The sequence below is a fragment of the Eriocheir sinensis genome, chromosome 27, assembly GCF_024679095.1.
Source record: "Eriocheir sinensis breed Jianghai 21 chromosome 27, ASM2467909v1, whole genome shotgun sequence".
NCBI lineage: Eukaryota > Metazoa > Arthropoda > Malacostraca > Decapoda > Varunidae > Eriocheir > Eriocheir sinensis.
Genome location: NC_066535.1, coordinates 6,527,907 through 6,539,180, shown reverse-complemented (window position 1 = coordinate 6,539,180; position 11,274 = coordinate 6,527,907). Strand labels below are relative to the sequence as shown.

Here is an 11,274-nt window from a genome sequence, read left to right as displayed (position 1 = left end):
TGACAATTTGAGTAAATATGTACGATGATTGATTTTCAATTTACATTTACAGCTAATAGCACGAATGTCATTTGACCCCGATTTCTCACAACCAACCAACCAACCGTTGTCCTTCCTTCCCGATCCGCCAAATCTTGTTGGTGGTTGTTCATTTTGCCCAACCGCCGACAAAAACGAGCAACATGTTGGGAGAAATATGACCGCCTTAATAAGTCTCTCTCTCTCTCTCTCTCTCTCTCTCTCTCTCTCTCTCTCTCTCTCTCTCTCTCTCTCTCTCTCTCTCTCTCTCTCTCTCTCTCTCTCTCTCTCTCTCTCTCTCTCTCTCTCTCTCTCTCTCTCTCTCTCTCTCTCTCTCTCTCTCTCTCTCTCTCTCTCTCTCTCTCTCTCTCTCTCTCTCTCTCTCTCTCTCTCTCTCTCTCTCTCTCTCTCTCATATTCTTTGAGCTGTGCATTGATGCAGCGAAAATCCAAAAAAAAAACGTTGGCCTTCATTAAAAGGATTTTTTCATTCAAAAACACATATATATATCACTACCATTATCCAATAGTTTAGACAGACCTCACCATATGCGGTATAGTGTTGGTCTCCCCGCTATGCGAAAGACATAGACTATAGTAGACGTTTCACATAGGTTAACAGAGATGATCTCTACATTGAGCATCAAACCTTATACGCTTTTATTTCTATGCATGCTATCGCTAGAGAAACGTCACTCCAGTGGGATACTGATCGAATGTTTCAAAATACTTAATAACTTGTGGACAAATCCAAATTGTTTATGATCTGCAATACCTCTCGAGCCAGACATACTGGCACAAGATTTAAATGTAAACAAACTCAAACTGCATCATTTTGTTTCTTCACCAACGTCGTAATACGGAAATGGAACAAACTTCACCTTCATTGATTCAGTGCAACACGACTGATTCGTTTTCAAACTCAATCGCCACTTCCTCCATCTTAATATTCGCTAAGGCAGAAATCCAGAGTCTTGGTGTCCATTTATAAGTTTCATTTAGGTTTAAGGACTGACTACGTTACGTAGTCTGGACCATAGGGTCTGAGTGGTCTGAACATCTATTATATATAGTCGCCCGTGTCACCATTACCCGCCACACACAATGTAGTGACCCTCCTGATGCGGGAAGCGACTCCAGATCTTCAATCAACCCTAACTTCAGCGAGCAGCTACAAAGTATGCCCCCGTTATAGATAGATAGATAGATAGATAGATACAGATGATTTTCCATTTCCCCTTCCGACCATGTCACGAAGCTTCCAAACAAAGAGCAAATCGCAGCAAATGGAAGAACACAAATTATGAAACGGACTTTGAAACACTCCAGGTAACAAAGTAGTTTGGGACGAACAGAACCTCTACCAGTGTACTTATGCGGAAGAGCAATTATGTCGTTTGTTCCTATACGTTGTCTTTATTACTCTTCATAGGTAGGACTGGAGGAGAGGGAAAAATAATATAGTAAGATTGATGAGTAAGATAATGGTGAAGGATGAATAAAAACACAGCAATGAGAAGGAAAGAGGCAAAGAAATGGAAGTAGATGAACGAAAGGAAGGAGAAAAAACAGAGAGAGAGAGAGATGTAATGATGAAGGGAAGGGAAGAGGAAGTTCAAGAAGTGACTTTAACAATACTTGTAACGGACCCCTGAGCTTCGCATCCTCCTTAAAACACACACACACACACACACACACACACACACACACACACACACACACACACACACACACACACACACACACACACACACACACACACACACACACACACACAATAGGCAACAACGTAAAACACACACACACACACACACACACACACACACAATAGGCAACAACGTAAAACACACACACACACACACACACACACACACACACCCAAACACACACACACACACACACACACAGACTTGACATCAAATTCCTTGCCATCTTGTGTGTGTGTGTGTGTGTGTGTGTTTTCCTTCGACTCTCCCTGTTCTACCAAAACACATCCTACGGGGGAGGAAGACCACAGAGGATTTTTCTCCCTGCCGGTCGGCGTCCCGTAGGCCATTCTGTTTTCAATCCCTGAGCTGACGAAAGCGGTTTTTACAAAACCGTAATTCTTTTTAATTTCATAACCTCACAGTCAACAATTATGTCGCTCTTCGCAGTGTGCACGCTCTTCTTGTTGCTGGGGAATCTGAGCGGCAGCAGCCTGCCGCTGGCCGGCGGAGCGAACTCCGCAGGGCTCCCGAACGACAAGGCGGCCTCCGGTACCCTGGAGAAAGCCGTTATGAACCCTCGCCAGAAAGTTGACGAGGGGGGACTCAACGATTTACCCAAATTGTCTGATTTAAAGAGCATGGACAGTGGCACTAATGACACCATCAAGACCGTGGAGAGGAAAGTCTATAATAATACAGATGAAACGGGGCATGTAACCGGAAACAAGACAGTCGTTGAAAAGACTACAGAAACTGACGTAATGCCCAACGGAAATGTATCAAAGACTACGGAAACACAGGTTGTTATTGATGAGGAAGGTAAAGAAAGCGGCGAAAAATCTGTCACAGAGAGGGAAACTCTGACGGAAACCACTCCAAACAGCGGGTCCCTAACACAAAAAGTGGACGTGAAAAAGGTCACGGAGGAAGAGGGTAATGAAATTAACGAAAAAGTTGTTATAAAGAAGGAAGCAACAGTACAGCCTCTTACCAATGCCACTGAAGAAAAGCCGAAGGACGATAAAGCCGCAACTCATAAAGTAGAACGAACAGAGGTAACAAAGGAGATTCTGCCAGGCAATAAAACGAATGAAACTTTAGTAACAGAGAAAGAAGAAAGACTACCTTCACAGAACAGCATTACGATGACATTTGTGGAGGAAGGAACGCTACAGAAAAGAGCGATGGACCTCATAAAGAAGTACGAACAGAGATAACAAAGGAGATTCTGCCCGGCAATAAAACGAATGAAACTTTAGTAACAGAAAGAAGAAAGACTACCTTCACAGGAAAGCATTACTATGACATTTGTGGAGGAAGAACGCAACAGAAAAGAGCGATGGAACTCAGAAAGTAGAACGAACAGAGTTAACAAAGGAGATTCTGCCCGGCAATAAAACGAATGAAACTTTAGTAACAGAGAAAGAAGAAACACTACCTTCACAGAAAAGCATTACGATGACTTCTGTGGAGACTAAGAATGTTACAGAAAATGTCGATGGACCTCTGATAACAGAACGAACAGAGATAACAAAGGAGATTCTGCCCGGCAATAAAACGAATGAAAGTGTAGTAACAGAGAAAGAAGAAAACTACCTTCACAGAAAAGCATTACGATGACTTTTGTGGAGGGTATGAATGTTACAGAAAATTGCGATGGACCTCATAAAGTAGAACGAACAGAGATAACAAAGGAGATTCTGCCCGGCAATAAAACGAATGAAGTTGAAGTAACAGAAAAAGAAGAAAAACTACCTTCACAGGAAACCATTAAGGAGACTTCTGTGGAGACTAAGAATGTTACAGAAAATGGCGATGGACCTCTGATAACAGAACGAACAGAGATAACAAAGGAGATTCTGCCAGGCAATAAAACGAATGAAGTTGAAGTAACAGAAAAAGAAAAACTACCTTCACAGGAAACCATTAAGGAGACTTCTGTGGAGACTAAGAATGTTACAGAAAATGGCGATGGACCTCTGATAACAGAACGAACAGAGATAACAAAGGAGATTCTGCCCGGCAATAAAACGAATGAAGTTGTAGTAACAGAAAAAGAAGAAAAACTACCTTCACAGGAAGCCATTAAGGAATCTTCTCTCGAGACTAAGAATGTTACAGAAAATGGCGATGGACCTCTGATAACAGAACGAACAGAGATAACAAAGGAGATTCTGCCCGGCAATAAAACGAATGAAACTTTAGTAACAGAGAAAGAAGAAAAACTACCTTCACAGGAAGCCATTAAGGAATCTTCTCTCGAGACTAAGAATGTTACAGAAAATGGCGATAGACCTCTGATAACAGAACGAACAGAGATAACAAAGGAGATTCTGCCCGGCAATAAAACGAATGAAACTTTAGTAACAGAGAAAGAAGAAAACTACCTTCACAGGAAGCCATTAAGGATTCTTCTGTCGAGACTAAGAATGTTACAGAAAATGGCGATGGACCTCTGATAACAGAACGAACAGAGATAACAAAGGAGATTCTGCCCGGCAATAAAACGAATGAAGTTGTAGTAACAGAAAAAGAAGAAAAACTACCTTCACGGGAAACCATTAAGGAGACTTCTGTGGAGACTAAGAATGTTACAGAAAATGGTGATGGACCTCTGATAACAGAACGAACAGAGATAACAAAGGAGATTCTGCCCGGCAATAAAACGAATGAAGTTGTAGTAACAGAAAAAGAAGAAAAACTACCTTCACAGGAAGCCATTAAGGAGACTTCTGTGGAGACTAAGAATGTTACAGAAAATGGCGATGGACCTCTGATAACAGAACGAACAGAGATAACAAAGGAGATTCTGCCCGGCAATAAAACGAATGAAGTTGTAGTAACAGAAAAAGAAGAAAAACTACCTTCACAGGAAACCATTAAGGAGGCTTCTGTGGAGACTAAGAATGTTACAGAAAATGGCGATGGACCTCTGAGAGTAGAACGAACAGAGATAACAAAGGAGATTCTGCCAGCCAATGAAACGAATGAAATCACAGTAACAGAGAAAGAAGAAAAACTACCTTCACGGGAAGCTGCTGTGACGCCACCGAAGGTTGTTAAAAAGCTTAGGAGAAGGAAAGCTTGTAGGTGTGACTCGTTGTGGACCCTTTCGGTGGTAACAGAAGAATTAGTTGCAAGAATCGCTGCTGTTGTATTGAAGGAAATGACAACAGAGTAGTGATAATGTGTTGCTGTTTCTCTTATCAATTTCTTTGAAAAAAATCAAAATCAAAATAAATATTGAAGTTGGGAGACCGTGAACCATTCAAATATGTCACTTATGAACACGGTGATTGCGGCCCCGGTTTAGATTCGAGAGTTATGTTTCTTTTAAGACTGTACACACAATGCCGGTTTGTCTCCGGCCCTGAGTATTACAGCATTTAGTGGCATCCTTAGTTAACAGTTTACCACAGTTTACCTTCCGCAGGTTTCCCCAGTGAGCACTGAGGCCACGCGCAGCTATTGCGGAGACCCCAACTTTACCTCTTACCTATGTAGTTACCGCAGCACCCAGATTCAAGGAGCCGTTATTTAAGGCAACATGTATAAAATTTCAGCCATGCACGTATTATTCACGCCTTGTTAGTGCCACATCAAGTGTCAAAGTTAGCACAATGATGAGAGAACAAAAAAGGAAGGTAAACTGAGGCAACCCGGATGTCACACTGGCCCTGTGTCCCACGGTAATGGGCTCTCTCCCACCACAAACTCAAGGGTCGTTACTCTCAGACGCTTCTACCTCTCAGATCAACTTTTCCAAAGACAAAAAAGGAGAATAACCGGGTTTTAAAGAGTGTTTGTTTGGGTTCATGGTACGGAAGGGTCAAACTACCAGAGGAACTACCCTGGAAATGCCCAAAACTCCTTGTCAAATCCATTTACACTTCGCTTGGCTTTTTGATAACAACGTGGCGCCTGTGATGGGTGGCCAACCTCTCCTGTTCTATGGCTCCGCAGCACGCGGCAAACTTTCCCTCTCCTTGGCACTGGGTGAGATCCTGGCTCCTGCTAAAGGCGGCGTCACACAGGGCAAGTTTCTACCAACATGTTGCTTGTTTTCGTTGGTGATATCACCAAACAACAATGTTGTGCATCACACAGCATTGACCCTGAACTGTTGTGTTGACGCCGCGCTCCAACAACAACAAACACCGCGCCAGCATCTCTTCAGCCAGTTTACCATAAATCGGAAGGATATTGAGCTGGGTTTTAGGAGACTGTGCTGCTGCATTGTACATAATGAAGCATGAGCTACGACTGCAGAAGCGTCAGAAGAGGCAGTGTTCTCCATCTCAACAGTCTGTTTACCTCGCGCCAGGCACAGACTCCGCCCATGCCATCACAGTCACTTGAGTGTTATAAATGACTTTACACAGTGGAAAAATAAATCACAAACACATACTTGCACATGTACAGTCGGCTATAGAGAGTAGTGTCACTGTCCAGTAAGTTTCGTTCAGAAGGCGACATCTGGCAACCCTCCACGCGACATGAACATTATTACATCCTATCGAAATCGTAGTGTGGTGGTGATCGGTGGTCACAGGTGCACTCTACATAATTTTAAGATTTATCAAAGGTGCCCGTCGCTGACGCTTAATAAATACTTTGTCTTTAGGCTCCGTCGCTACATTTTGACATGAGCTTTTAGTTTCGGTCAAATTTAGTCAAGAGCAACTCTAAGTTGTTTATCAAACTGTGATACATTTAAAAATATACTGCACTTATTAGGGGAGATTGTTATGCCTTTTAACTTAAAAAATAGATCCCTGACAGCCGAGATCTTGTTCTTTATTAAAAAAATTACACGTAATAATAGGCAATAAACGTTCACATGATGGCGTCGTCGACCGCGGGCTTTTCCGCGCTCGCACTCAACACACACACACACACACACACGTATTTATACTTAGATATTACGTAATCTTCACGGAGAAATGATTTTAGATTTTTGATGATCTGAATTGTCTTTGAGGCTTTATAGTGACGGGAATTAAGGCTGCGAGTTAAACGGACCCTCAAGCCTATTTGCTGTTTGATGGTAAGGAGCATTAGCCACTGCCTGCCTCTGTGAAGGACAGCATTGCACGCGGTATTTTCAAAGTTTAATAAGAAAAAGTGTTTCAGACTGTTCGTGATGTTTTACCTCGTCGTCATCATCATCATCATGTAAAAGACATTCATTATCGCATTTCTAAATTGAATTCATGTAATCTGGTATATTTCTAACTACATTATATTATAATATGATATAATATTATACAATATTATAATTTCACGGTCACACACACACTGTACACACTGATACGCGTCACTAACATCACCAGTGAATGCGCCACCGTGGTATAGTTGCCAGATACCGCCACCAGGCTAAACATTCTGAAAACCGTGACACTACTCTCTATCGTCGACTGTACCTCCTCCTGCATTATTTTCTTCCACCAGCTCTTCCCTGCCTATGTTCTTTCTTTAACTTGTGGCATTTATCTCGTCTTACTGTTTCTCATTTCGATATTATATAATGTCACTCCTATTCCGCCTTCCACTTCCTCCACTCTCTTATTCTCCGCTTTCCCTTTCTCTTCTTTGCTCTGCTTCCAACACCACTTTCATTCCGCCTCTTCCTTTGTCCTCTCAGGGTGTTTAAGGCAGCCAGTTGGCAACAATTGTTGTGAAATGAGGAAATTGTTGAAATTACGTGAGAAAATTAGGTTGGTCTCTCTCTCTCTCTCTCTCTCTCTCTCTCTCTCTCTCTCTCTTACACACACACACACACACACACACACTTGTTGATCACACCACAGTGATCAACAAGGCCATTAGCCTGGGGCTTCACCCAAACCTGGTGTCGTGGATGGCTGACTTCCTCAGCGCACGTCACCAGTCCCATCAGCAATCCTTCCCTATCACCAGTCCATTACCTTCCCTTCCCTATCCACCAGTCCCATTACCAATCCTTCCCTATCCACCAGTCCCATTACCAATCCTTCCCTATCCACCAGTCCCATTACCTTCCCTTCCCCTATCCACCAGTCCCAATACCAATCCTTCCCTATCCACCAGTCCCATTACCAACCTTCCCCTCTCCACCAGTTCCATTACCAATCCTTCCCCTATCCACCAGTCCCATTACCAATCCTTCCCCTATCCACCAGTCCCATTACCAATCCTTCCCCTCTCCACCAGTCCCATTACCAATCATTCCCCTATCCACCAGTCCCATTACCAACCCTTACCCTTTCCACCAGTCCCCTTACCAACCCTTCCCTTATCCACCAGTCCCTTTACCAACCATTCCCCTTTTCACCAGTCCCATTACCAACCCCTCCCCTATCCACCAGTCCCATTACCAATCCTTCCCCTATCCACCAGTCCCATTACCAATCCTTCCCCTATCCACCAGTCCCAATAAAAACCCTTCACCTATCCACCAGTCCATTACCAATCCTTCCCTATCCACCAGTCACATTACCTACCCTGCACCGATCCACCAGTCCCATTACCAATCCTTCCCCTATCCACCAGTCCCATTACCAATCCTTCCCCTATCCACCAGTCCCATTACCAATCTTCCCCTATCCACCAGTCCCATTACCAATCCTTCCCCTATCCACCAGTCCCATTACCAATCCTTCCCCTATCCACCAGTCCCATTACCAATCCTTCCCCTATCCACCGGTCCCATTACCAACTCTTCCTCTATCCACCAGTCCATATAACAGTCCTTCCCCTATCCACCAGTCCCATTACCAATCCTTCCTCTATCCACCAGTCCCATTACCAATCCTTCCCCTATCCACCAGTCCCATTACCAATCCTTCCCCTATCCACCAGTCCCATTACCAATCCTTCCCCTATCCACCAGTCCCATTACCAACCCTTCCCCTATCCACCAGTCCCATTACCAATCCTTCCCCTATCCACCAGTCCCATTACCAACCATTCCCCTATCCACCAGTCCCATTACCAACCCTTCCCCTATCCACCAGTCCCATTACCAATCCTTCCCCTATCCACCAGTCCCATTACCAACCCTTCCCCTCTCCACCACTCCCATTACCAACCCTTCCCTTATCCATAAGTCCCATTAACAATCCGTCCCCTATTCACCAGTCCCATTACTAATCCGTCACCTATCCACCAGTCCCATTTCCAACCCTTCCCCTATCCACCAGTCCCATTACCAACCCTTCCCCTCTCCACCAGTCCCATTACCATCCTTCCCTTATCCACCAGTCCTATTACCAACTCTTCCCTATCCACCAGTCCCATTACCAACCCTTCCCTTATCCACCAGTCCGATCACCAACCCTTCCTCTCTCCACCAGTCCCATTACCAATCCTTCCCCTATCCACCAGTCCCATTACCAACCCGTACCCTATCCACCAGTCCCATTACCCATCCTTCCCTATCCACCAGTCCATTACCAACCCTTCCCTCTCAAAGTTCCATAACCAACCCTTCCCCTATTCACCAGTCCATTACCAACCTTCCCCTATCCAACAGTCCCATTACCAACCCTTACCCTCTCCACCAGTCCCATTACCAATCCTTCCCCTATCCACCAGTCCCATTACCATCCCTTCCCCTATCCACCAGTCCCATTACCAATTCTTCCCCTATCCACCAGTGCCATTACCAACCCTTCCCCTATCCACCAGTCCGATTACCAACCTTCCTCTCCACCAGTCCCATTACCAATCCTTCCCCTATCCACCAGTCCCATTACCAACCCGTTCCCTATCCACCAGTCCCATTACCAACCCGTTCCCTATCCACCAGTCCCATTACCAACCCTTCCCCCATCCACCAGTCCCATTACCAACCCGTCCCCTATCCACCAGTCCCATTACCAACCCTTCACCTCTCCACCAGTCCGATTACCAACCGTCCCTATCCACCAGTCCCATTACCAACCGTCCCTATCCACCATTCCATTCCCTAACCCTTCCACTCTCCACCACTCCCATTACCAACCCGTGCCCTATCCACCAGTCCCATTACCAATCCTTCCCCTATCCACCAGTCCCATTACCAACCCTTCCCCTATCCACCAGTCCCTTTACCAATCCTTCCCCTATCCACCAGTCCCATTCACAAGCCTTGCCCTCTCCACCAGTCCCATTACCAACCCTTACCGTCTCCACCTGTCCCATTACCAAGCCTTCCCCTATACACCAGTCCAATTACCATCCCTTCCCCTCGCCACCAGTCCCATTACCAACCCTTCCCCTCTCCATCAGTCCCATTACCAACCCTTCCCCTCTACACCAGTCCCATTACCAAGCCTTCCTTCTCCACCTGTCCCATTACCAAGCCTTCCCTATCCACCAGTCCATTACCAACCCTTCCCCTCGCCATCAGTCCCATTACCAACCTTCCCTCCACCACACACCACACACACACTTGTTGATCACACCGCAGTGATCAACAAGGTCATCTTCTCAGGCTTCACCCAAGCCTGGTGTCGTGGATGGCTGGCTTCCTCAGCGCGCGTTACCAGGCTGTCAGATTCCAAGGCAGGACCTCTTCACCCAAGCCCCTCACCTGCGGATCCCCCAGGGCACAAAAATCGACCCTTTGTCATTATTTTTTTATACTCTTAAATAACGCGATGATCAACACTCCCTCGCTGGAAATTCGTCGATGACTCCACGGTTGGGAGCACCATTGACAATGTACACCCTGACTACAGCCACCTGCACAACACACTCGACGACCTTCAGGACTGGACGAGGCTAAACAAGGTGCCTGTCAACGAGATCAAGACAGTCCTCATGCATCACCACCTCCACAACAGCCGCACCTTCACCTGGAATCTCCATCAACGGCACTCCGCTCCAGGTGGTGGAGACAACCAAGCTTCTCGGTGTCACCATTGACAACCGCTTGACCTGGAGGAGCATGTCAACCGCACCATCGCTTCAGCTTCCCATAAACTCTACCTTCTGAGGGAGTTGAAGTCACTGGGGACTCCACGCGTGAGCTGGTGAGGTCTATAACACTTCATCCTCCCAAGCTCACTTACGCCTTCCCAGCCTGGTTTCCATCCCTCAACACCACCCAGCGCCGCCAGCAGTGGGTGCAGAAGCGTGCGTGTAGGCATCCTTGGCCCGTCTTACTCCACCTATGACGAGGGCCTTGACGCCCTTCACCTGTCCACACTTCAAGACCGCTACCAGCACCACCTCCAAAAGTTTGCGGTACAACTATTAACTCACCCGCGCCACCGTGACCTGCTTCCAGACACTGCGCCTCCCTCTCGCCATGCCGTCAGACACAGCAACCTGCTGATACCTATCCATGCAAGGACGGAAAGGTACAGGAAGTGCCCCATCCCTACCATTGTAAATTTAATAAAAAAACAAATAACCATTAGAGCGAATTATATGCATATTTATATTAGATTAATTTACATTGTACAATTTAAGCTGATATTTATTTTATGTACACTTATTTATCCATGTTAACATGTAAATTTTCAGTCTTGGCTGCACCCTATGAATAAACCGTTTATATATATATATATATATATATATAT

General features: G+C 45.4%; 1 long non-coding RNA gene across 7 annotated transcripts; it reads right to left on the bottom strand.

Moving 5' to 3' along the window:
- Nucleotides 1-2,776: 2,776 nt before the first annotated feature.
- LOC127004038 (uncharacterized) lies at nucleotides 2,777-5,032 on the bottom strand. 7 transcript variants are annotated; one of them, XR_007757585.1, is made up of 4 exons: nucleotides 4,432-5,032; nucleotides 4,180-4,272; nucleotides 3,389-4,021; nucleotides 2,890-2,916 (listed from the first exon to the last, which is right to left on the bottom strand). It is a non-coding gene; the product is annotated as an uncharacterized LOC127004038 (long non-coding RNA). The 7 variants fall into 7 exon arrangements; XR_007757586.1 differs by lacking the exons at nucleotides 2,890-2,916; nucleotides 4,180-4,272 and adding an exon at nucleotides 2,777-2,851 and having other exon boundaries at nucleotides 3,482-4,021; nucleotides 4,339-5,030; XR_007757582.1 differs by lacking the exon at nucleotides 4,180-4,272 and having other exon boundaries at nucleotides 2,889-2,916; nucleotides 4,339-5,029.
- Nucleotides 5,033-11,274: the final 6,242 nt, after the last annotated feature.